Here is a 27613-nt window from a genome sequence, read left to right as displayed (position 1 = left end):
ACTCTCTCACTTTGTCCCAGCTTATCCTTCCCCCTCCCCGTGTCCTCAAGTCCATTCTCTAGTAGGTCTGTGTCTTTATTCCCATCTTGCCCCTAGGTACTTCATGACTTTTTTTTTTTAATTCCATATATATGTGTTAGCATACGGTATTTGTTTTTCTCTTTCTGACTTGCTTCACTCTGTAGGATAAACTCTAGGTCAATCCACCTCACTACAAATAACTCAATTTCATTTCTTTCTATGGCTGAGTAATATTCCATTGTATACATGTGCCACATCTTCTTTATCCATTCATCTGTTGATGGACACTTAGGCTGCTTCCATGTCCTTGGCTATTGTAAATAGTGCTGCTATGAACATTGTGGACTCTTCTTGAAATATGCTTTTATTTCAAGGGATATGCCCAGTAGTGGGATTGCTGGCTATATGCCCAGTAGTGGGATTGCTGGGTCATATGGTAGCTCTATTTTTAGTTTTTTAAGGAACCTCCGTACTGTTCTCCATAGTGGCTGTATCAATTTACATTCCCACCAACAGTGCAAGAAGGTACCCTTTTCTCCACACCCTCTCCAGCATTTATTGTTTGCAGATTTTTTGATAATGGCCATTCTGACTGGTGTGAGGTGATATCTCATTGTAGTTTTGATTTGCATTCCTCTACTGATTAGTGATGTTGAGCATCCTTTCATGTATTTGTTGACAATCTTTATATCTTCTTTGGAGAAATGTCTATTTAGGTCTTCTGCCCATTTTTGGATTGGGTTACTTGTTTTTTTGATATTGAGCTGCAATGAGCTGCTAGTATATTTTGGAGATTAATCCTTTGTCAGTTGCTTCACTTGCAAATAGTTTCTCCCATTCTGAGGGTTGTCTTTTCATCTTGCTTATGGTTTCCTTTGCTGTGCAAAGGCGTTTAAGTTTCATTTGGTGTCATTTGTTTATTTTTGTTTTTATTTCCATTTCCCTAGGAGGTGGGTCACAAAGGTTCTTGCTGTGATTTATGTCAAAGAGTGTTCTGCCTAACTTTTCCTCTAAGAGTTTTATAGTCTCTGGCCTTACATTTAGGTCGTTATTCCATTTTGAGTTTATTTTTGTGTATGGTGTTAGGGAGTGTTCTAATTTCATTCTTTTACATGTAGCTGTCCAGTTTTCCCAGTATCACTTATTGAAGAGGCTGTCTTTTCTCCATTGTATGTTCTGGCCTCCTTTATCAAAGATAAGGTGACCATATGTGCGGGGGTTTATCTCTCGGCTTTCTATCCTGTTCCATTGATCTATATTTCTGTTTTTGTTCCAGTACCATACTGACTTGATTACTGTAGTTTTGTAGTATAGTATGAATTCAGAAGCCTGATACCTCCAGCTCCGTGTTTCTTTCTCAATATTGCTTTGTTTATTACTGGTCTTTTGTGTTTCCATACAGATTGTGAAATTTTTTGTTCTAGTTCTGTGAAAAATGCCAGTGGTAGTTTGATAGGGATTGCTTGAATCTGTAGATTGCTTTGGGTAGTATAGTCATTTTCACAATGTTGATTCTTCCCATTCAAGAACATGGTATATGTCTCCATCTGTTTGTATCATCTTTAATTTCTTTCATCAGTGTCTTACAGTTTTCTGCACACAGGTCTTTTGTCTCCTTAGGTAGGCTTATTCCTAGGTATTTTATTCTTTTTGTTGCAATGGTAAATGGGAGTGTTTCCTTAATTTCTCTTTCAGATTTTTCATCATTACTGTATACGAATGCAAGAGATTTCTGTGCATTAATTTTGTATCCTGCTACTTCAACAAATTCATTGATTAGCTCTAGTAGTTTTCTGTAGCATCTTTTAGGATTCTCTATGCATAGTATCATGTCATCTGCAAACAGTGACAGTTTTACTTCTTCTTTTCTGATTTGGATTCCTTTTATTTCTTTTTTTTTCTCTGATTGCTGTGGCTAAAACTTCCAAAACTATGTTGAGTAATATAGTGGTGAGAATGGGCAAGCTTGTCTTTTTCCTGATCTTAGTAGAAATGGTTTCAGTTTTTCACCATTGAGAATGATGCTGGCTGTGAGTTTCTCATATATGGCCTTTATTATGTTGAGGTAAGTTCCCTCTATGCCTACTTTCTGGAGAGTTTTTATCTTAATGGCTGTTGAATTTTCTCAAAAGCTTTTTCTGCAGCTATTGAGATGATCATATGGTTTTTATCCTTCAGATTGTTTATATGGTTTATCACATTGATTCATTTGCATATATTGAAGAATACTTGCATTCCTAGGATAAACCCCACTTGATCATGGTGTATGATCCTTTTAATGTGCTGTTGGATTCTGTTTGCTAGTATTTTGTTGAGGATTTTTTGCATCTATGTTGATCCATGATATTGGTCTGTAGATTTCTTTCTTTGTGACATCTTTGTCTGGTTTTGGCATCAGGGGGATGGTGGCCTTGTAGAATGAGTTTGGGAGTGTTCCTCCCTCTGCTATATTTTGGAAGAGTTTGAGAAGGATAGGTGTTAGCTCGTCTCTAAATGTTTGATTGAATTCACCTGTGAAGTCATCTGGTCCTGGGCTTTTGTTTGTTGGAAGATTTTTATTCACAGTTTCAATTTCAGTGCTTGTGATTGGTCTGTTTATATTTTCTATTTCTTCCAGGTTCAGTCTCAGAAGGTTGTGGTTTACTAAGAATTTGTCCATTTCTTCCAAGTTGTCCATTTTATTGGCCTATAGTAGCTTATAGTAATCTCTCATGATCCTTTGTATTTCTGCAGTGCCAGTTACTTCTCCTTTTTGATTTCTAATTCTCTTGATTTGAGACTTCTCCCTTTTTTTCTTGATGAGTCTAGCTAATGGTTTTTCAATTATGTTTATCTTCTCAAAGAGCCAGGTTTTAGTTTTACTGATCTTTGCTATCATTTCCTTCATTTCTTTTTCATTTATTTCTGATCAGATCTTTATAATTTCTTTCCTTCTGCTAACTTTGGGTTTTTTTTGTTCTTTCTCTAATTGCTTTAGATGTAAGGTTAGGTTGTTTATTTGAGATGTGTCTTGTTTCTTGAGGTAGTATTGTATTGTTATAAACTTCTCTCTTAGAACTTTTGCATTGTGTTGTAACCCATAGGTTTTGGGTCATCTTGCTTTCATTGTCATTTGTTTCTGGGTATTTTTTGATTTCCTCTAAATTTCTTCAGTGATCTCTTGATTATTTAGTAGCGTATTGTTTAGCTTCCAGGTGTTTGTAGTTTTTACAGTTTTCTTCCTGTAATTGATATCTAGTGTCATAACCTTGTGGTCGGAAAAGATGCTTGATATGATTTCAATTTTATTAAATTTACCAAGGCTTGCTTTGTGACCCAACATATGATCTATCTTGGAGAATATTCCATGAGCACTTGAGAAGAAACTGTATTCTGTTTTTTTTTGGATGGAATGTCCTATAAATATCAATTAAGTCCATCTTGTCTAATGTGTCATTTAAAGCTTTTGTTTCCAACTGCTGAACAATCGACAACAGGAAGACACTGGAACTCACCAAAAAAGGTGCCCCATATCCAAAAACAAAGGCGAAACTACAATGAGACGGTGGAGGGGCGCAATCACAATAAAATCAAATCCCATAACTGCTGGGTGGATGACTCTCAAACTGGAGAACAGTTATACCACAGAAGTGCACCCAGTGGAGTGAAGGTTCTGTGCCCCACATCTGACTTCACAACCTCAGGGTCTGGCAATGGGAGGAGGAATTACTAGAAAATCAGACTTTGAAAGCTAGCAGGATTTGATTGCAGGATTTTAACAGGACTGGGGGAAACAGAGACTCCACTCTTGGAGGGCACACACAAAGTAGTGTGCACATCGGGACCCAGGGGAAGGAGCAGTGACCCCATAGGAGACTGAACCAGGCCTACCTGCTAGTGTTGGAGGGTCTCCTGCAGAGGTGGCGGGTGGCTGTGTCTCACCATGAGGACAAAGACATTGGCAGCAGAAGTTCTAGAAAGTATGCCATGGCATGGACCCTCACAGAGTCTGCCATTAGCCCCAGCAGAGAGCCTGGGTAGGCTCCTCTGTTGGATCACCTCAGGCCAAACAACCAACAGGGAGGGAACCCAGCCCCACCCATCAGCAGACAAGTAGATTAAAGTTTTACTGAGCTCTGCCCACCAGAGCAACAGCCAGCTCTACCCAACACCAGTCCCTCCCATCAGGAAACTTGCTCAAGCATCTTAGATAGCCTCATCCACCAGAGGGCAGAGGCCGGAAGCAAGAAGAACTATAATCCTGCAGCCTGTGGAACAAAAACCACATTCACAGAAAGACAGACAAGATGAAAAGGCAGAGGCCTATGTACCAGATGAAGAAACAACATCAAACCTTAGAAAAACAACTAAATGAAGTAGAGATAGGCAACCTTCCAGAAAAAGATTTCAGAAAAATGATAGTGCAGATGATCCAGGACCTTGGAAAAAGAATGGAGGCAAAGATCAAGAAGATGCAAGGAATGTTTAACAAAGACCTAGAAAAATTAAAGAACAAACAAACATAGATGAACAATACAATAACTGAAATGAAAAATAGACAAGAAGGAATCAATAGCAGAATAACTGAGGCGGAAGAATGGATAAGTGACCTGGAAAACAGAATGGTGGAATTCACTGCTGCAGAACAGAATAAAGAAAAAAAGAATGAAAAGAAATAAAGACAGCCTAAGAGACCTCTGGGACAACATTAAATGCATCAACATTCACATTATAGGGATCCCAGAAGGAGAAGAGAAAAAGGACCAGAGAAAATATTTGAAGAGATTATAGTCAAAAACTTTCCTAACATGGGAAAGGAAAGAGCCACCCAAGTCCAGGAAGTGCAGGGAGTCCCATACAGGATAAACACACGGAGAAACATGCTCAGACAGATAGTAATCAAATTGGTAAAAATTAAAGACAAGGAAAAATTATTGAGAGCAGCAAGGGAAAAATGACAAATAACATGCAAGGGAAGTCTCATAAGGGTAACAGCCGATTTCTCAGCAGAAACTCTACAAGCCAGAAGGGAGTGCCATGACATACTTAAAGTGATGAAAGGGAAGAACCTACAACCAAGATTACTCTACCTGGCAAGGATCTCATTCAGATTCGATGGAGAAATCAAAACCTTTACAGACAAGGAAAAGATAAAAGAATTCAGCACCACCAAACCAGCTCTACAACAAATGCTAAAGGAACTTCTCTAAGTGGGAAACACAAGAGAAGAAAAGGACCTACAAAAACACACCCAAAACAATTGAGAAAATGGTCATAGGAACATACATATCAATAATTACCTTAAATGTGAATGGACTAAATGCTCCAACCAACAGACACAGGCTTCCTGAATGGATAAAAAAACAAGACCCATCTATATGCTGTCTATAAGAGACCCATTTCAGACCTAGGGACACATACAGAGTGAAAGTGAGGGGATGGAAAAAGATATTCCATGCAAATGGCAATCAAAAGAAAGCTGGAGTAGCAATACCTGTATCAGATAAAATAGACTTTAAAATAAAGAATGTTACTAGAGACAAGGAAGGACACTACATAATGATCAAGGGATCAATCCAAGAAGAAGATATAACATTCATAAATTTATATGCACCCAACACAGGAGCACCTCAATACATAAGGCAACAGCTAACAGCTAAAAAAGAGGAAATCGACGGTAACACAATAATAGTGGGGGACTTTAACACCTCACTTACACCAATGGACAGATCATCCAAAAAGAAATAAATAAGGAAAAAGAAGCTTTAAGTGACACAATAGACCAGGTAGATTTAATTGATATTTATAGGACATTTCATCCAAAACCAGCAGATTACACTTTCTTCTCAAGTGCACACGGAACAATCTCCAGGATAGGTCACATCTTGGGTCACAAAACAAGCCTTGGTAAATTTAAGAAAATTAAAATCATATCAAGCATCTTTTCTGACCACAACACTATGAGACCAGAAATCAATTACAGGGGGGAAAAAATGTAAAAAACACAAACACATGGAGGCCAAACAATACGTTACTAAATAACCAAGACATCACTGAAGAAATCAAAGAGGAAATCAAAAAATACCTAGAGACAAATGACAATGAAAACATGACAATCCAAAACCTATGGGATGCAACAAAAGCAGTTCTAAGAGGGAAGTTTATAGCTATACAAGCCTACCTCAAGAAACAAAAAAATCTCAAATAAAAAATCTAACGTTACACCTAAAGGAACTAGAGAAAGAAGAACAAACAAAACCCAAAGTTAGTAGAAGGAAAGAAATCATAAAGATCAGAGCAGAAGCAAATGAAATAGAAACAAAGAAAGCAGTAGCAAAGATCAATAAAACTAAAAGCTGGTTGTTAGAGAAGATAAACAAAATTGATAAACCATTAGCCAGACGCGTCAAGAAAAAGAGGGAGAGGACTCAAATCAATAAAATTTGAAATGAAAAAGAAGTTACAACAGTCACTGCAGAAATACAAAACATCCTGAGAGACTACGACAAGCAACTCTATGCCAAAAAAAATGGACAGCCTAGAAGAAATGGACAAATTCTTAGAAAGGTATAACATTCCAAGACTGAAACAGGAAGAAATAGAAAATATGAACAGACCAATCACAAGTAATGAAATTGAAACTGTGATTAAAAATCTTCCAAAAAACAAAAGCCTAGGACCAGATGACTTCACAGGTGAATTCTATCAAACATTTAAAGAAGAGCTAACACCCATCCTTCTCAAATTCTTCCAAAAATTTACAGAGGAAGGAACACTCCTAAACTCATTTTATGAGGCCACCATCACCCTGATACCAAAACCAGACAAAGATACTACAAAAATAAAATTACATACCAATATCACTCATGAATATAGATGCAAAAATCCTCAACAAAATACTAGCAAACAGAATCCAACAACACATTAAAAGGATCATACACCATGATCAAGTGGGATTTATCCAGGGATACAAGGATTCTTCAGTATAAGCAAATCAATCAATGTGATACAATATATTAAAAAATTGAAGAAGAAAAACCATATGATCATATCAGAAGATGCAGAAAAAAAACTTTTGACAAAATTCAATACTGATTTATGATAAAAACTCTCCAGAAAGTGGGCATAGAGGGAACCTACCTCAACATAATAAAGGTCATATACGACAAGCCCACAGCAAATATCATTCTCAATTGTGAAAAACTGAAAGCATTTCCTCTAAGATCAGGAAAAAGACAAGGATGTCCACTCTCACCACTATTATTCAACATAGTTTTGGAAGTCCTAGCCATGGCAATCAGAGAAGAAAAAGAAATAAAAGGAATCCAAATTGGAAAACAAGAAGTAAAACAGTCACTGTTGGCACATGACATGATACTACACATAGAGAATCCTAAAGATGCCACCAGAAAACTATTAGAGCTAATCAATGAAATTGGTAAAGTTGCAGGGTACAATATTAATGCAAAGAAATCTCTTGCATTCCTATACACTAATGATGAAAAATCTGAAAGAGAAGTTAAGGAAACATTCCCATTTACCATTGCAACAAAAAGAATAAAATACCTAGGAATAAACCTACCTAGGGAGACAAAAGATCTGTATGCAGAAAACTATAAAACACTATTGAAAGAAATAAAAGATGATACAAACAGATGGAGAGATATACCATGTTCTTGGATTGGAAGAATCAATATTGTTAAAATGACTATACTACCCAAAGAAATCTATAGATTCAATGCAATCCCTATCAAATTACCAATGACATTTTTTTACAGAATTAGAAGAAAAAAATCTTAAAATCTGTATGGAGACACAAAAGACCCCGAAGAGCCAAAGCGGTCTTGAAGGAAAAAAATGGAGCTGGAGGAATCAGACTCCCTGACTTCAGACTATACTACAAAGCTACAGTAATCAAGACAATACGGCACTGGCACAAAAAACAGAAATATAGATCAATGGAACAGGATAGAAAGCCCAGAGATAAACCCACACACCTTTGGTCAACGAATCTATGACAAAGGAAGCAAGGATATATAATGGAGAAAAGAGAGTTTCTTCAATAAGTGGTGCTGGGAAAACTGGACAGCTACATGTAAAAGAATGAAATTAGAACACTCCCTAACACCACACACAAATATAAACTCAAAATGGATTAGAGACCTAAATGTAAAACTGGATACTATAAAACCCTTAGAGGAAAACATAAGAAGAACACTCTTTGACATAAATCACAGCAAGATCTTTTTTGTTCCACCTCCTAGAGTAATGGAAATAAAACCAAAAATAAACAAATGGACCTAATGTAAGTTAAAAGCTTTTGCAAAGCAAAGGAAACTACAAGCAAGATGAAAAGGCAACCCTCAGAATGGCAGAAAATATTTGCAAACAAATCAATGGGCAAAGGATTAATCTCCAAAATATACAAGCAGCTCATTGCAGCTCAATATCAAAAAAACAAGCAACCCAATCCAAAAATGGGCAGAAGACCTAAACAGACATTTCTCCAAAGAAGATATAAAGTTTGTCAACAAATACATGAAAGGATGCTCAACATCACTAATTAGTAGAGAAATGCAAATCAAAACTATAAATCCCCCTTTATATAAATTGAATAAAGGGGATGAAGAGAAAGTTCTTCCTTTGAATAGGATGCCAACTAATAAATGTATTTAGAATAAATAACAGAATTAGAAAATCACTGTGTGACAACTACCATGATAAAATCAATTCAGGGAAGAACTGCCAATAGATGCTAAAACCAGGGGGTAAAAGTGGTATGAGTAATGGGATTTTACATAATCTTAAAGTTTCTGTGAAGGCAGAAACCCTGTATATCTTGTACACTTCTATCTGGGCTCAATAAATACCTGTTAAACTTAAATAGATCTGTGAATGGCGAGATAAATAATACTTCCTCATGAAATGCTCAAGGATCAAACGACTTGACGGTAGGTGAATCTGTACTTAGAGTGTTTTTGTTCTTATTTAGGTAACAAAAAGCAATCCTTAGTCTATGGCTGCCCTCGTGAGGGAGACAATACTGATCGTGATTTGCACAATGGCTAAGGACACAGATCCTGAAGAGAGGCTGCCTGGGTTAGAATCCTGGTTGTGAACTTCAGTGATGTGTAAGTCTAGACAGGAAAATTCATTTCCAAGCCTTGGGGTCTTTATATGTGAAATGGGATGATAAAAGTACTAACAGCCAGGGCTCTGGGTGGTTGTAAATGAGATAAATATGACTGCAGTGAAAGAGTTAGAAGAACACAGAAGAATTCACCTCTGCTGTTTTTAAGACATATGTAATATGTACAACACACACACACACACAGAGGATGGTGAATTCTCAAGATCCAGGAAACTGTAATGGGGCAATCACGAACAAGAAGGAAAAAAAAATACTAGACAAATGCTCATTCATTGCTTATTATTTATCCATTATTTGTTGAGTGGTTACTATATGCCAAGCACTGTTCTAAGCAGAGGGGATACATCAGTGAAACAAAATATTTAAACAGAGTTGGCCTGAACCTATAGTGTGTGTAGAAATCATGACCTCCTGCTCTGATAGTATGCATAGAAATCACTCACAGAGGTCCTGATCCTGTTGTCTGGACCGGGCTCAGGAAGACACATGTTTAATAAACACTTGTAGGTGCTTAGAGCTATTAGGACTTCTAACAGACACTAACAGACATTACTAGTAATATTAAAAATGTATCTGCCATTATCTCATTTATTCCTTGCCATAACCCTATGAATCAGGTACTATTATTACATTGTATGGTGAGTAACCTGAGACTTGGAGAAATCCATGTTTTGCTCTTGGTCATCTAGCCAGCAAGAGGCAGATTTAGGATGCTAACCCAGTTCTGTCCAACAGTGAACCCAGCTCTGTGCTAGCCTGCCGCCTTAATTTCAGGAGGCAAAGCCACGGACTTGGGAATTCCTCACAGCAGATAGAGCAGTGCTGTGGCAGCAGTGAACAGCCTCAGAATGGCTGAGGCTCAGTGCCAATCTTTATTCCATGGGTGTAGTCCCATGCTGACTCCTGGTTAGTGAGTGTGCTCAGTGGAGGTTCATGAACACATAAGTCACTGATGGAAACTCAAAAATAGTGTACCAGAAAAGATTATTAAGTGACGAATGTTAGCTATGGGAAAAAAAGAAGTAAAAGAAAAAAACTTTATCTGAACACTAGATGCCACTAAGAGATTTTAATCCTATGTAAACACTTACACAATGCTCATCTTTAATCCATTATGGTGTGGTAAAGAGAAAAACTGAAAGAAATTGAGGGTCCACTACTACCCCTTGTTATGGTGTATGCAATGTAAAATTGTAACCCTGACTGGGTAAACCATGGTAAAACCTTACTGTGTTCATGCCAAGTAGATTACTATATGCAGTTCTTTCCTGTCACAGGCATTCTTGTTACCAGAAAACAGAGCATGGCTCTAAGCTGTATGGGTGAGGAATACATGAGGCTGAAACTCATTATTTTTGGTCTCTTTCTCTTTTCCTTTAAACCAAACTCCACACAAATATATGTCCCTCTTGGCCTCTCTCCCAGTCCCCTTTAGTCAAAGAGCCATCACTTTTTACCTTCTAATGAACAGGGGGACTTGTCTTCAGAGAAATTCAAGAAGCTCTTAAGTTGGTCGGTTTTGTACTTCAGTCATGATAGCCACAAGCTAAAAATGTGTACAGACTGCAGAAACAGACTCTAGATGAAGTTACTGGAGTTAATAGTGAGGATGCCATTCACACTCAAACCTCATTGCCAAGCCCTTTTTCTAAAATACATTTTGATGGTAAGGAGTCTGCTTTGAAAGCCTTAGGAAGGATGCAGGAAGTGAAGTTTGGCATTAACTCCAAGACATTATTTCTTAAACACCAGAATCACCTGCAGTATGTGTTAAAAGTGAAAATTCTTAGGTTCCTCCAGACAAATGAATCATGATTTCTGGGAATTTTTGCATTTTTAATGCATACTCAAATTTGAGCTCCCCTGCACTGACAGTTGATGCATATTATTAATACTGCTTTTTGTGAACAGTGTAAGGCAGCCATCAGGATGCCATGTTTTGCTTTTCTGTTAGACTATTCATTAAAACAACAAAAACAGCAACAGAAGTTGTCAGATTTTTTTCCATTGCATACTATAGGCCAGATAGGTATATGCTAAGTGCTATATGTTCCTCTGCATTCTTACAACACTATAGCCAATTTTTTTTCTCATTTACAGGCAAGAAAACTGACACCGAGAAGAGTTGTAGGACCCGTCCAATGTCTCAGAGCTAATCCACAGGAGAGGTGACACTGGGACCAGGGACTGCAAGACTCCCGAAACCATACCCTTAAATGCTATACTCCACATAAACAGCTCACATTTTAAAATACTTGGCAATTTATTAAGAAGAGCTTTATGAAATTATCTCTTTCTCTCTAATATATATATATATATATATATATATATATATATATACACACACATATCTGTCCCAATTTCCTGCTAATATTTGGTCTTTAACCCTGATTCCTGATACAAGTTCCTACCACCTTTGTAGATTCCACATATATGCGTTAAGCTACAACCTTTGTAATTTCCTTAGTGAGAGGTGTCTTTTGTTCTAATGAGGTGACTCCTGGTGGGCTCGTAGATGTGGGCTGGTCACCAGAAAGACAAAGTCATGATTAGAAGTTTGGAACTTTCAGCAGCACCTCCCTCCCAGGGGAGAGGTGCTGGAAGATGAGTTAATGACGAGCATGCCTACATGATGAAGTTTCCATAAAAATCCCTAAAGTATGGGGTTTGGAGTGTTTCCAGTTTGATGAACACGTCCTTTTACCAGAAGGGTGATGCACCCCAACTCCACGGGGACAGAAGCTCCTGCGCTTGGGATCCTTGCAGACCTCGCCTTACATATATTTTCATCTGGCTGTTCATCTGTATCCTTTATCACATTGTTGGGGCCCAGGGGAGGCTGCCCCAAAATGTGCCTCAAGGCACATTCATTATTTTGACTTAAAGTTACTTAAAAATGGCCAATACAATATGAACACTCTTACCCTCCTTTCTGCCTCCCTGAAAGCAGAAAATAAACTCATGTGAGAGGTGCACCCCCTGCATCTGTAGGTAGAAGGACATCCTTATTGCCAGAGACAGGGAATCTGGGGCCAAGAAGCCTGTATGAACAACCCTTGGTACTTCAGCTGATTTGGTCTTGGTACTTTACCCCAAGACCAAATTCTGTTTAGATTCTTCACTAATTAAAAACCCAAAAGCCTAAGTTTCTTTGTCCTCTCAATTCCTCACAAATTTATTGTTTCTTTGTCTAAAAATCTTCCTTCTTTGGCCAATTTTTAGGTCCTATTTCTATGAGACCTCCACGTGCACAAATTAAAATTTCTTTTTCTCCTGTTAAGCTTTGTAGTTTCAGTTTTACTATTAGTCTAGCCACAAGAACTCAAGAGAGGTGGAGGAGGAAATTTCCCCTTCCCTGACAGTATCCTTTTATTACATAATAAACTGGTAAATGCAGGTCCATGTTTCCCTGATATCTGTGAGCTGTTCCAGCAAATGACTGAACCTGAGGAGGGGTCATGGGAATTTCTGATCTGTAGCCAAGTCAGTCAAAAGTGTGGGCAGCCTGGGGACCCACTATTTATGCTTGGCCCCTGAAGTGGGGGCAGTTTTGTGGGACTGAGCCCACAACCTGTGGGATCTGCACTAACTCCAGGCAGTTAGTGTCAGAGTTGCTTGGTGTGGGAAAGTCCACACACGTGGTCTCAGAAGTGTTTTGAGTGTGAGAGTAAAGAGCAACAAATTTTTCCTTATACAGGTTTACATACATGACATATTGATTTGCATCAGAACTGAATGCATGAGGTAGGTATTAATAGTTCCATCTGACAGGCAGCTTTAGAGTGTTCCCACAGCCAGGAATTGGTTTTGCTAAGACCAAATCTTCATATTTCTATTGCCTTAGTTTCTGGCAGCTTATTTGTATCCTTCCCATATCTAGCAGGCCAAGAGCTTTTTGTTACTGTCTTTAAACCAGGCACTATTTTGCTTTACCTTTAGTAGCTAGCTGGCTGCTGAGCTGTTAGCAAGCATTTGGCCTATTTGAAAGCATTTGGTGATGACACCTGAGCCATGCTATTTGGCAGCTGAGAAGAATTGTTAAAGGTAGTAAAAGCAGCCAGAGAAACCTAATAAGGCATTGTTCCGGTTTGGAATGGCCACATCTTCTTGCTCTCTCATCCTTGGAGAAATGATTCCCATTTCATTTTCAAAAGTGGAGCTAGTGACACTGATTTTGAAAATAAACCTCAGGGAGAGTCTGAGCCCCTGGATTTCTTTCAAAGCTAGTGTTGCTCCTCTTCTCATCTGGATGACACCAAGTGTTTCATAGGAATGTGCAACATGTACTCTTCCATTTGTAATAATTTACTATTACCTGAGATATTTGAAAAGGGCTTTATGATCATTTCAGCCCATTACTTCTCACTAGCCCTGCGGTAATTCAGCACTGAAGTCATCAGGCAGATATTATTAGAGCTATTAATACCAATAATAGTGATAAGTTTAATGCTATTGTCATCTTGTCAAATGGCCTGAACCCCAAGGAGCTGAAAATGACGACCGTCGATCTACAGGTATGAAAAAATGGTTTAAATCACATTCACACTATAGTGTCTTAGGATGCTGGGAAAATGTGCTGCAGGAGATTCAGCTTTGCATGCAAAGCACCACTGTCACATTCCCCAGATGCCTCACTTAAAAGACATCCCACAGTCTAGAAACGACAACAGCAACAACACTACACAGGAATCTCATTATGACAAGGTCATTGTCACATGCAGATACACAACAGATCTATGTTGGATACTACTTAATACAAGTTTTCCCATTACAAGGAAAAGCATTTACAGATAGTCCCATGCAAATACACAAGTGATTCCACTTAGAATATATTTAAAATTTCTAACCGTGGCTTCTGTGTCAGCAAGACTCATTCTTCTCTTATTAGTTTATCCATTGATTATGTGGTTCAGCCTTTCTGATTCTTTAACTCTTGGACTTGTGCATGCTTTTGGACTTCTCAATATGCTTTCCCTTTCCCTGGATTGCTTCTCCACCAGATTGTTTCATGATTGGGTCCTTCTTATCATGCAAATTCAACTCAAGGGTCCTCTCCTCAGAGGAGCCTTCACTGATCATGGTAGCTAGAGTCGGCCTTCAATGCAGCTGTAGAACTGTTTCATTTCTTTCTCATAGTACTTATTAACATCTGAAATTATTTGTTCATGTTTATGTTTGATGTATCCCTCCACTCTGACCACTAGACTACTAGACTGTAAGCTCTGTAAGAGCAGAGAGTTTATCTGTTTTGCTCACTGTATGAGGAGAGATCCTGGAAAAAATTAGGTGCACGATAATTATAATACTTAATACTGCCTAGACCCATAAGCCAGGCACACATTGCCCTCACTGCCTCATGTGTATTAATATATTTATTCCTCACAACAACCCTGTGAATTAGGTACTGCTACAGGCTGAATATGTGTGTTCCCATCAAATTCATATGTTGGAATCCTAACCCTCAAGGTGATGGCTTTGGGAGGTGGGATCTTTGGGTGGTGATTAGCTCATGAGGGTAGAACCCTCTTGTTTGGGATTAGTGCCTTATGAAAGAGACCCCAGAGAGCTAGACTGTCCCTTCTGCCATGTGTGATTACAGTGAGAAGATAGCTGTCTATGATTAAGCATGACCTCACCATACCTGGAATATGCTGGTGACTTGATCTTGAACTTCTCAGAATCCAAAACTGTGAGCAATAAACTTTTGTTCTTCATAAGCCAACCAGTCTATGGTATTATGTTATAGTAGCTAGAATGGACTAAAACAGGTACTATTATTGTTCCCACTTTGCAGATGAGAAAACTGAGGAACAGAGAGGCTAGGCATTTGCCTAAAGTTATACAACAGGTAACAGAACTAGGACTTCAACCCATAACTTCTGGGTCTAGAAGACAATAGCACAATGAATGTGGGCTGAAGAAATCAATGAAATAATTAACACATAGGAACATACACATTTATACAATATGTTCATACATTTATAGGAACACATACACAGCCATGTATTTACCAAAGTGCACTTCATTTCTAGAAGTTTAAACAAACGTATGCTGATGCATCTACATGGTACATACATTTTCAGGCCATCTGACTGGAATTACTCACATTAACTGAGAGTGTGGGAGGAACCAAAGAAAGAAAACTCTCAAGATATCAATATTAACCCTATGGTCATGAAGTTCTAATATAGTTGACAAGATACCTAAGTGCTCCAAAGATGTCATAAGGTGGAGTCATTTATAATGCACAAACTAATCATATCCTGAAATAAATTTAAAGTTACAGAAAACAGTTAATCTATTTAAAAATAAATTTCTAAGAACAGCAAGGTTTATAAAAATATACATTTTATAGAATTAAATAATCTAAAATTTTAAATGACCTTAAAAAGCATCTCATTCAACATCCCAAATAGTTGCACAATTTGTTGTTATACTCTTCAGAGCATTTTCATTTGTATACACACACACAGACAAGTGTATACGTATGTACGTTTTCTCATTTGACTCCCTATATCACATAGAAAGACATATAAAATGATCCTCATTTTACCAATAAACAAATTGAGACTCATAAAATTTTGAGTAATTTGGCCAAGATCCACACCGCTCACAAGTATGGTTGGAGGAGAAGACTTGGAAGAGAAAATGATTAAAAATTTTTGCATGACGGCTATGTGTAAGCACTATGCTAGATGCTTTACATATGCTATTTTATTTAATTCTCACAGCAACAGTTAAAGGAGATCTTATTGGCTGTCCCCATTCACAGGATACAAATCCAATTTTAGAGAAAGAACAAATTGCCAAGGGTAACACAGCTAATTAACAGGAAGTGAGTGAGGAGGCAAACCCATTTCTGACTACAACACAATGACTAGTTGAAATAATGATTCAATATTCTTATGTGCATTTTGTTATTACTAATGAAAAATTCACAAGGGTAAGTCTTAGTGATAGAGGTGTAAAATATTATAGTTGGGAAGAGGACTATGTTAAAAGTGATTTTGGTCAGTGAAAACTATGTAAAGTCAATGTTTTAAAAAATTACTTGTAAATCTTAATTCTAACCATTTAGCAGGAAATAGTCTCTTGTCATCCAGTCAATTCCTATTTTTAAAGCCTATCAGCAAAAGAAAAGATAAAGAAAAAAATTAAAGCACTCATTGGTAGGAATAGATTTTTGGAATAATTTCTTCATATGTAAATAATTTTCAAGATAGTGGAATAATTTTTGCTATTTTATCTTAATGTTTGATGAGAAAAATTTTGCTATTTTAAAAGTTGGACTCATGCAGTTCTCACTTTTTAATACAAAAGCAAAAAGCATCATGGATTATTTGCATTTGAATCTCTGATGTAGAGTTTCAGTTATTAGGTTGCTAGGCATAGCACAGCGTGAAATCTTTTATTTTAGAGTTGAGCCATATCAACTATTTACATATAATCGTATAATTTCCCCATATCTTCTTTCCAGCATTAATTCACTATCTATTCCAGTGACTGAGCTTAAAATATTTTTCTCCATTTGATTAAGATACTTAAGATAATACAACAATGCTTTTATTAGTCATAAGTTGTTTTCTTCTTGGAAATCTAAAACGGATTTTTTTTTTTTTTTTTTGTGGTACACGCGCCTCTCACTGTTGTGGCCTCTCCCGTTGCGGAGCACAGGCTCCGGACGCGCAGGCCCAGCGGCCATGGCTCACGGGCCCAGCCGCTCCGCGGCATGTGGGATCTTCCTGGACTGGGGCACGAACCCGTGTCCCCTGCATCAGCAGGCGGACTCCCAACCACTGCGCCACCAGGGAAGCCCTAAAATGGATTTTATATATCTATATGGATATATAACTGTATATATATGGATATACACATATTGATAGCAGCTCTTTTGCCCTTTTTTTGTTTGCCCATTTCTGTTCCCCTGTAACCTTGAAAGAACCTAATTAAAGGAATGAGATCACTAGGCAGTTTAACCTAACTCGTGACTTATGCTCTCCTGAATGAGCACCCCAACTTGCCTAACCTGTTGATTCTTTTCCTAGATTAAAATAAGTAAGAATGAAGGATTAAGTAGTTAAGGAATGACTAGCTCTCTACTCCCAACTGTCCCCTTAGCAATCCTGCAGGCAGATCATGTGGGCAAGATAACATCTGAAGAAAGAATTGGTCTGCACGCAATGGAGAATGATGCAGAACCCAACCTCCTACCTTGATGATTCACTGAGATTCTTCCCCCTTTTTTCTTTTAAAAACTGTCATGGCTGAGCAGAATCCTTGAAGCTGGTCTCAGGACATGAGTCCACCTTCTCCCCAGATTGCTAGCTTTTTGGATTAAAGCATCTTTCCTTTCTACTGACACTTGCTTCTTGATTATTGGCTTTTGAGGGGCAAGCAGCCAACCTGAGTTTGGTAACAATATGGATATTTATATATACATATGGATATATACATATAGATATATGTCCTGATCTTGGCTACTAGGACATTTCTTTTCTTTTCACAAGATATTAAAATCAACTGGAGATCTATCTAATATCTATCTATCTACCGATCTATCTAACTTTGTCCTTCCTATCATAGCGGTTTAGCATTCCATAAGGCATATACCAATTAAAATGAAATTATTCTATTAAGGAAGGAAAAAATGATGTAATTTCTTTGAGCAATATTTTGTTTTGATTTGAATATATGTACAATTCAACTAACTCTAAGCTGTCATTACTTCAGAAAAACGAGTGGTGAAAACATGATAATTGTATAAATAATATCTTTGTTCTGCTTTAAATAAAATAGTATTATAAATAATCACCATTATATTCCTTGAAGGTAGAGGCAAAGATACAGCCATTATCTTTTAAATTTTATAAACACACACACATCTGTATTGTTAAATAACTTGTATGAAAAGTCTTACCTGCTGAAATGTGGATTAGTACTTAGACTTTTGAGAAAATCCAACAACTTCTTGCTCCTTAATTCACAGAACTTAAAAAAATTATTTTACGTGTCATATGTATGATACTTTGGACACATATGGGCTGTTCCATGGTTTTAATGTTTACATATCTCATATTCTGTCAATTTTTTTGGAGTAAATGGTTGGAATCTTTTCTTGTGATGAAACTATCTCTATTACCAAAGATCAAAAAGACAGACTATATGGAAAATAAAATAGAAAATGTACATGAGATAAAAGCAAATTTTTTATAACAAGAAATGCTGAATGCTGGAACAGGTTACTTTGGTGATAAAGTTGGAATTGTTTTCTCTGAAAATGATTAGAAATAGGACATGTGTGAATCTCTCTGTGGGTCGTCTATGTCATTCTATTTCAAGGAAGTGCAGTGATTTTTATTTTTTAATGGAAATACTTTAAACTTTTTGCTTATAGAAATAAAATGTACTTATAAAATTATAATAGAAAAGAAACTGAAAAGGAAGTAAAGCAAACTTGGAATTCTATATTAGAGTACTACTTTGAATATTTTAGTGCATTTCATCCATGTGCCAAAATACAAGTATATTCATTAATTCATTCATTACTCCATATGTAAACAAAAAAAAAACACGAAGAATGTTGCTCATTATCCTATTATACAGAGGGTTAAGTCATGATCCACTGTAATCGCACACCAGCATTGCACCCTGAGGGAAATTCAGGATGGAGAAAAACAGTATTAAACCAGTATGCTAGTTGCACGTAGCATATTTGTAATCTGACACCTGAGATTTTAACCTCTCATATTGAATGCTGCTGTGAGGAATAAATTTTCTAGAGGCATAAGGCCTCTAGATAGTTAAGATACAAATCTAAGGAAGAATTTCAGTGACCCCAGATTCTTGCATCTTCCCATATATGGAAAAACATTAAAATCATTAACTTGAGATATCTGTTTTTTTTTTCTGTGATTAGCAGTAATCTTTTACCAAGATGTATGCTTGACTACATGTATTTCCAAGCACCCCCCCCCAAAAAAAATCGTATATATACTGGCTCCTCTCCAACCTCTTCAGAGCTACTGACAGGCTGTTTCCTGGGCTATAGTCCTTAGAAAGATCCCTGAATAAAACATAACCCACAACGTTTACATGGTGTGTTTTTGTTTAAGTTGTGATATGTGTACATTTATTCCTTCAGCAAATGCTTATAATGCAATTCTGGGTATCAGTCCATATTCTAGTCATTGAGGATAGTGGAAAAAACAACAACAACAACAAAAACAGAAAAGACCATGGACTGGTAGGATTTATATTCTAGAGTGAGGAGACAGAAAAAAAAATCGGCAAAAGCAAATTTGTAGTTCGACTGATGATGATAGAAGCCTTGAAGAAAAAGCAGGGCTAGTCAAGTAATGAGTCTTGCTAATTTACACGGGGTGATCAGGGAAGGCCTCTTTATTCAGATGACTGAGGAAGAGGCCTGAAGAGACTGATGCTCCCACTACAAATGACTTAATAATTTAGAGAAAGTAAAACAACAACATAAACCTATGTGACAGCCTCATGTATTAGGAATCAAAGGAGGCAGGATCATGTCAGGGTTAGACGGAAAAGATCTCCTCAAATATTGACTCGAATTTCTACTATTCTTTTCTACTAGACTCTAAGCTTCTCCAAACCTGTCTATTTCTCTGATACCAACACAATATCCTTCCTATCATAGTGTGTTGCACGTAGCATATTTGTAATCTGACACCTGAGATTTTAACCTCTCATATTGAATGCTGCTGTGAGGAATAAATTTTCTATGTAACAATGGTCTAATACATCTGATATTTAAGCACACTTTCCAAATCTCTCACAGTTTATATATGTTACTATGTTTTGGTTTATACAAATGAAAGTTGAGTTTTCCTAGTTAATCTTAAAGAGTATACATAATGACAGTCTTTAACTTCTTCAGGAGACTTTTATCTATTAGCTGAGAATGAAGCAACTTTAACTTTTGGGTTATTACCAGAAACACCAGCTTTCCCAAGACACAAGACTTGCCGTATTGCATTTCTCCTTCACCATGATTATACAAAAGGGGCTAGGGACAGGATGATGGCTTTAGATATGCACAGTTCAAATGGCTATGATAATACATCGAGTAGTCCACCTATTAAATACATGAGGTTGTCCATATCTATTATTAAACATTCTTTAATGTCAATAGTTTTTATTGAATTATTCCACATATAAAATTTAAAAGGAAAAAAAAACTTAATTTCTAATGCTTCATAATAGCAATGGAAGAATATATAAAACAAAGAATGTTGCCCACCATCCAGTTCTATAAACCACTACAGTGCTAACCTACAATACACCCTGAAAGGAATTCAAGGCAAAGATCGAGATGAGGCACTCTGTGTTCTGAGAATACCGGCAAAACAGGCTCTTAGATAGTTAGAAATACTTCAGGAGAAATTTTTTTATGAACCTGGATCCTTGTATCTCATACTTAGAAAAGCACTAAAACCATTAACTAAGATTATCTGTTCCTCGTGATTAGCAGCAACCTTCTATTAAGATGTGTGCTTGATTGCACATATCCCTTTGCCAAAATCATATATAATACTGACCTTCCCGCCATCTCTTTTTTTTTTTTTTTTTTTTTTTTTTTTTTTTTTTTTTTTTGCGGTACGCGGGCCTCTCACTGCTGTGGCCTCGCCCGTTGCGGAGCACAGGCTCCGGACGCGCAGGCTCAGCGGCCATGGCTCACGGGCCCAGCCGCTCCGCGGCATGTGGGATCTTCCCGGACCGGCGCACGAACCCGTGTCCCCTGCATCGGCAGGCGGACCCTCAACCACTGCGCCACCAGGGAAGCCCCCGCCATCTCTTCAGAACAGTTTGTCAGAGCTATCTGAGAGGCTGTCTCTCTGGCTATAGTCATCAGTAAGACACTGAATAAACTTAACTCACAGCTCTTATATATATATATATATATATATATATTTTTGCATTGACAGATACTAGCCCCCAATACTTTTAAATGCAGAATTCAGAGCAGATAAACATCTCCCTTTCCAGAAATAAAAGCAACACTGAGATATCAAGATCTTGTTTGTATCTCAGAAGTTTATCTAGATTAGTTACCAGCTTTTCAGGGTAGAGATATTCATGTAATATTTGGGGGTGGTGATTCTGTCATTTGCCTTAGAAGCCTTACCTTTAGTTACATACTTATGAATGCTTCTTATTGGTGGGGATGTAAATTGGTGCAACCCCTATGGAAAACAGTATGGGCCTTCCTCAAAAAATTAAAAACAGAACTACCATATGATGGAGCAATTCCACTCCTGGGTACTTATCTGAAGAACACACCACTAATTCAAAAAGATATATGCTCTCCTATGTTCATTGTTTCATTACTTATAACAGCCAAGTGCCCATCAAAAGATGGACAAATATATATATATATATATATATATACACACACACAATGGAATATTACTAAGCCATAAAAAGGAATGAAATCTTGCCTTTTGTGACAACATGGATGGACCTAGAGGGTATTACGCTAAGTGAAGTAAGTCAGACAGAGACAAACACTGTATGATTTCACTTATATGTGGAATCTAAAAAACAAAACAAATGAATAAACATAACAAAACAGAAATATGGTTATAGATATAGAGAACAAGCAGGTGGTTGCCAGAGGGAAGGAGGGTGGCAGAAGGAAAGAAACAGGTGAGGGAGATTAAGAGGTACAAACTTCCAGTTGTTAAATAAATGAGTCACTGGTATGAAATGTATAGTGTGGGCAATATAGTCAATAACTATGTAATATATCTGTATGGTGACATATCATAAGTAGACTTTATCACAGTGATCCTTTTGAAATGTATGGAAATAACAAATCACTATATTGTGTAATAGGAAATATAGTGTTGTAGGTCAATTATACATCAAAAACAAACTCACAGAAAAAGAGATCAGATTTGTAGTTACCAGAGGCAGGTGGTGTGGGGAGGGGAACTGGATGAAAGTGGTCAAAAGTTACAAACTTACAGTTGTCTGATGGAAGGGTGCTAGGGATGTAGTGTGTGGCATGGTGAGTATGGTTAACACTGCTGTGTGTTACATGTGAAGGATGTTAAGAGAGTGAATCCCAAGAGTTCTCACCACAAGGAAAAAAATGTTTCTATTTACTTAATTTTGTATTTATATGAGATGAGGAATATTCACTAAACTTATTGTGATAATCATCTCATGATGTATGTAAATAAAATCATTATGCAGTACACCTTAAACTTAGTGCTGTATGTTGATTATAATCTCAACAGAACTGGAAGAAAAAAAAATAAAGCCCTTTCTTTGGTCTGATCTATAACTCTTCTTATAGTTCAAGTCCAGAATATCATACTCTAATGTAATGAGGGGCTCATATTATGTGAGGTGACAGAGTGTTTCTGCTCCAATTCATACGGCTGAAGGGAATTACAGATGACATTTTCTCCCACCCTCCATTCATCAAGCAAATGAAGTAATTGAGACCAAGAAAGATTAAGTGACTTGACCTGGGGTGGTACAAGTTTTCCATGAGAGTCAGAGACAGAATGTAGATATGTGTTCCTTATTTCAAAGTGCCTATCTAAGTTACACTGAAGTGTAGCCAATCTGAAATCATGGGCAGAAAATTTACTATGGATAACATTTCAAAGGGAGATTCCATGTAAAAGGGGAAAACAAATGTAACATGTAAATCCTGCAGCAGTCAGTTCAAATTTGTCCTTTAAGGTCAGGCAATGGCACTACTCCATTTCTTATTATCTGGGGGTCTGGATATGACTGAAAAATCAATATGGAACCTCATCATCTTCCAAAGTTATTGAGCATCCTCTGTAAATGTGGTGTTGAAGTAAATGCTCTGCACAGCAGCCTCTTTCACAGTCTGGCCCCAGGGCCAGGGCTGCAATTTCTGCTTGAGATGTTTGCCTCAGACTGGCTTGGTGGCTGTGTCCCAACCAAGTAACATCTTGTTTCCCAGCTAAAATTCTCATCAAAATTCCTTTTAAATTTAGTGATTCCTTATCACCAAACACTATGTTCCCAAATCTTCTAATGCACATACTTTTTTCCAATACTGCTGGCTGTTTATTTTGCATATGTCCTTGCTCAAAAGATTCTTAGTCAAGAGAGTTTCTATGATTTCACATGGTATATACTCTGACATATTTGTGCCTGGATAAGACTTCTGCTGCTTATGAAAGTGTTTCTAATCATTATTCATGGAAAAGGTTTAATTGTGCATCACCCAACTAGGATGTACTCGGGCAGTTGAACCCAATTATAACATAAGCAGAAGAAAACATAAGAGCAAATAGATGCTGCAAAAATTACACAATGTCTCCACTAATCAAATGTAAATTAATTTTACATTAGCTCATGCTTTGGATTATCCATGCTCCATTGGCTCCTGCTGTTAACTTTTACTATCCATAGATGTGAGATTAATGCGGATTGTTTTTGTTAACATTTGATGAATGTCAAAACATAGATTCTCACTTTCTACCAGCGACCTGTCTCTGATTTTCAGCCTATGCACTCTCATCTCTGTGTGAGTTTTTCAGATCTGATCTCTGTGGGAGTCAGATATATTCACCAGGGTTTTGCAAAATAATGAAATGGAACACTGTAATGAAAGTGCACATCCCTGGTGTCAGGTTTCTTTATGAATTCCAAAATCATTTAGTTCAGTGACTGAGGTTTAGAGGTGCCTTGGATGTGATTAAATGGGGATCAGTACACTCACAGACACTTACTCCTTTTTAAATGCTCACTTTCTAAAATGCCCCTCTCTTTAGAAATGCAAATTAACATTGTAAAGGCACACTTAAGGCCTTGGAAATGTCCTTTCATAATCTGGTATGCTACCTACATACGAGGTAGCATATGAGATTATTAAAGGACATTTAATAATCTCCTTTTTCTTTTCTTTCTTTCTACAGCTCTGTTTACCTCAAGGCTGTGGGACAACTGAAGGAGGCCAAAAGAGTTATGTGGTTAAAGAACATTGTTTGGCTTCTGTCAAGAACATATAGCTAGGTTCTTGACCAAAAAGTTATGCTGCTTGCGAAGTTGTAAACCAGATTTTGAATAATCCGATTAAATTAGCTATAGGTCCAAAGTCATGTAAATATATGTTCTAAGCATCTCCATGTTATGAATCTGTATTTGTATCAGACCCTATCTGATGGTGGATAATGGGCATGCCACATTTTGGCTGACTGAGATTTGTAATAATTTTATATTTTGGAGAAATTCACCATCTTGAGAGTCTTGGCAAAGCCAGAGATGACTCGGTCCCTTCACTGGAAAAACCTGAGCATATTACAGAGTCCAGTTGGGCAGACGCACCTACTTGAGAATTGGACTCTCCAGCTTTTGAATTGAAGAAGCAGAGGCAGTAGAGAACCCATTTTGGTGGCTAGCGGCTGCCTTGGTAGCAGTCATGTCACATTTCTAGGGTCGTTCTAGCTGGGCACCTAGTGCAAGCTATCCCCATTTAAATGGTTCCATGGTATGATGTTGGTGTTGGCCCTGACCATTACCAGTATTCCTTGTTCATGCACAGGTTTTGAAGCTGATTGACTGGACAATTTGTGAATTAGCCACTATCCTTCCAATACATTCACTGTCTGCTTAAATCATCCAAATTTGGTTTCTACTGCTTGCAATTTACAGCCCTGAGTACTGTTGTTATACTGTGCCATACATATTAGTGGATAACTATGCATTTTACATTTTGTTGATAATTTAGCTCCCTACAGGGAGTTTATCAATTGCTACATTGACAGGAATCTTTAGTGAATTAAAAAAAAAAATCACCGTTTTCTTTTTTATGACATTCTATTATTATATTTTCATCTTGATTCCACTGCAGAGATCCCAGTCTTTAGATTTAGTGGTGCACCATGGGCTGAACTTGCATCAGGGAGGATATAGTTTTAAAGATTTATAATTTGGTTCTAGCTTGTTCATGTGTTTGTTTACTGAGCTAAATAGTCAAATTAAGAATCAAATTCATTACCATAGTATTGCCACTACCAAGATTAAACCACCTCAAATCTTGATTTATAATAAAAAATATCCCCCCTGGAGAGACTTTATGTATAATCCAAAGAGAAACAGCAAACCTGAGGTAAAGATTTAGCCTTCAGGGTTATATAACTTTATACTACGTTTAATGTGGGGTTTAAAGCTCATGCTGTCGGACAAGAGGTTTTAGACTTCTGAGCAGAAACGTGCTGTACTTCTGAAATGAAGAGCAGTGAGAATATAATTCCCTCTACCGTCACATTAGCAGCAAGACTTGCTCTTCAAATGTTTCCTGCTGGTTCCCACAGAGCACAGGAAGCAATGTTCTGATGATTAAGCAGCAATATCATTATAAAAGCCAAATGAATAATCATTGTGTTAATGAACTTTATCTCAAAAAAGATTAGTTTTTTAATGTTAAGCCTCTCCCAATATGAAAGGGAAAATGTATTTCAATTCAATTTCATCAACCAGAGATGTTCATAATCTATACAATTTTATATCCTGTCTGCACATGTCTCTGTAGGTCTGCACACACAGTGACTTCACTGGATGCTGCTGCTGATTCTATTAGATCTCTCTCTGTCTCTAACACACACACACACACACACACACGTCTCCAGGAATAGAGCCACAGACTCTTTCATGAATAAGATAGGTTGTATTTGTTAGTAACAAGCAACATGTGGTTTACAAATTAGTAATGACAATTAAATCCCTGAGAATCAAATTTTCCCACTTAAAAGAAATTTGGAGAGCTTCTTTAGAAAACAATGAGATACTTACTAATTTTCTTTTGAAAAGTGATTTATGAGCTTTAGGTCAGGAGTTGTGTTCTGAGGACCAATATCTTTTAAGACACAGAACACTTTTTTCCAAATAAATGAAAAAAACATTTGCTAGACAGCAACAGAATAAATTTTTTGTCCTTTGACAACGAACCCAAAATAGCAGCATTCTCTGCTTTCTGTATCTTATACATTCTGAAGGAAATTCCATGGACATAAAATGAGTTCCAATTATTGTTATTATCACCTCATTTACCTCTCTCTTTAAGGGTGCCACTGAACTGGATGCTAATATGAAAGAATGCTAGATAGGGTTCCTTCTGGGTAGGTGCTCATAACTCAAAATGGACACTTCCAATCTGGACAAAATCATCCAAAAAGAAATACGGAATTTTTAAACACCCCAAGGAAGCTGTCTAGTCAAAAATTCTGCTGATTTTTACCTTAACAATTCTCAACTGCGGTGTCATGGACCAGTGACAGAAAAACCATGCATATTTTTTTATCTACACTGTAGCCCAGTGTTTTGCAAAGCTTGGTATGTAGCATCATTTTAGATGACACATGAGTAAATATTTAATAAAATATGTAATTTAAACTACCTGTTAGAAAAAAAATGTATTGATATCAAATTACAATGTGATTTCTCGCATGATTTTACCATCGTAAAGACTAGATAAAAAAGTGAATCAGGAGGAAGGGGAAGATGTCGGAAGAGTAAGATGCGGAGATCACCTTCCTCCCCACAGATACATCAGGAATACATCTACATGTGGAACAACTCCTACAGAACACCTACTGAACACTGGCAGAAGACCTCAGACCTCCCAAAAGGCAAGAAACTCCCCACGTCCCTGGGTAGGGCAAAAGGAAAAAAGAATAAACAGAGACAAGAGAATAGGGACGGGACCTGCACCAGTGGGAGGAAGCCGTGAGGGAGGAAAGGTTTCCACACACTAGGAAGCCCATTCGCGGGCGGAGACTGTGGGTGGTGGACGGGGAGAGCTCGGAGCCACAGAGGAGAGCACAGCAACAGGGGTGCGGAGGGCAAAGCGGAGAGATTCCCGCACAGAGGAGCGGTGCCGACCAGCACTCACCAGCCAGAGGCTTGTCTGCTCACCCGCCGGGGCGGGCAGGGCTGGGAGCTGAGGCTCGGGCTTCGGTCGGAGCACAGGAAAAGGACTGGCGGCGAGAAAACAGCCTGAAGGGGTTAGTGCGCCATGTCTAGCCGGGAGGGAGTCCGGGAAAAAGTCTGGACCTGCCGAAGAGGCAAGAGACTTTTTCTTCCCTCTTTGTTTCTTGGTGCGCGAGGAGAGGGGATTAAGAGCGCTGCTTAAAGGAGCTCCAGAGATGGGCGTGAGCTGCGGCTAACAGCGCGGACCCCAGAGACGGGCATGAGACGCTAAGGCTGCTGCTGCCACCACCAAGAAGCCTGTGTGTGAGCACAGGTCACTCTCCACACCCCCCTTCCGGGGAGCCTGTGCAGCCCGCCACTGCCAGGGTCCCGGGATACAGGGACAACTTCCCCGGGAGAACGCACGGCGTGCCTCAGGATGGTGCAACGTCACACTGGCCTCTGCCGCTGCAGGCTCCCCCTACATCCGCACCCCTCCCTCCCCCCCAGCCTGAGTGAGCCGGAGCCCCGGAA

The sequence above is a fragment of the Delphinapterus leucas genome, chromosome 10 (assembly GCF_059928025.1).
Source record: "Delphinapterus leucas isolate spDelLeu-1000000601 "Yukka" chromosome 10, BTC_Dleu_Yukka2, whole genome shotgun sequence".
NCBI classification, from domain to species: domain Eukaryota; kingdom Metazoa; phylum Chordata; class Mammalia; order Artiodactyla; family Monodontidae; genus Delphinapterus; species Delphinapterus leucas.
Note: the sequence above shows the minus strand (reverse complement) of the source record.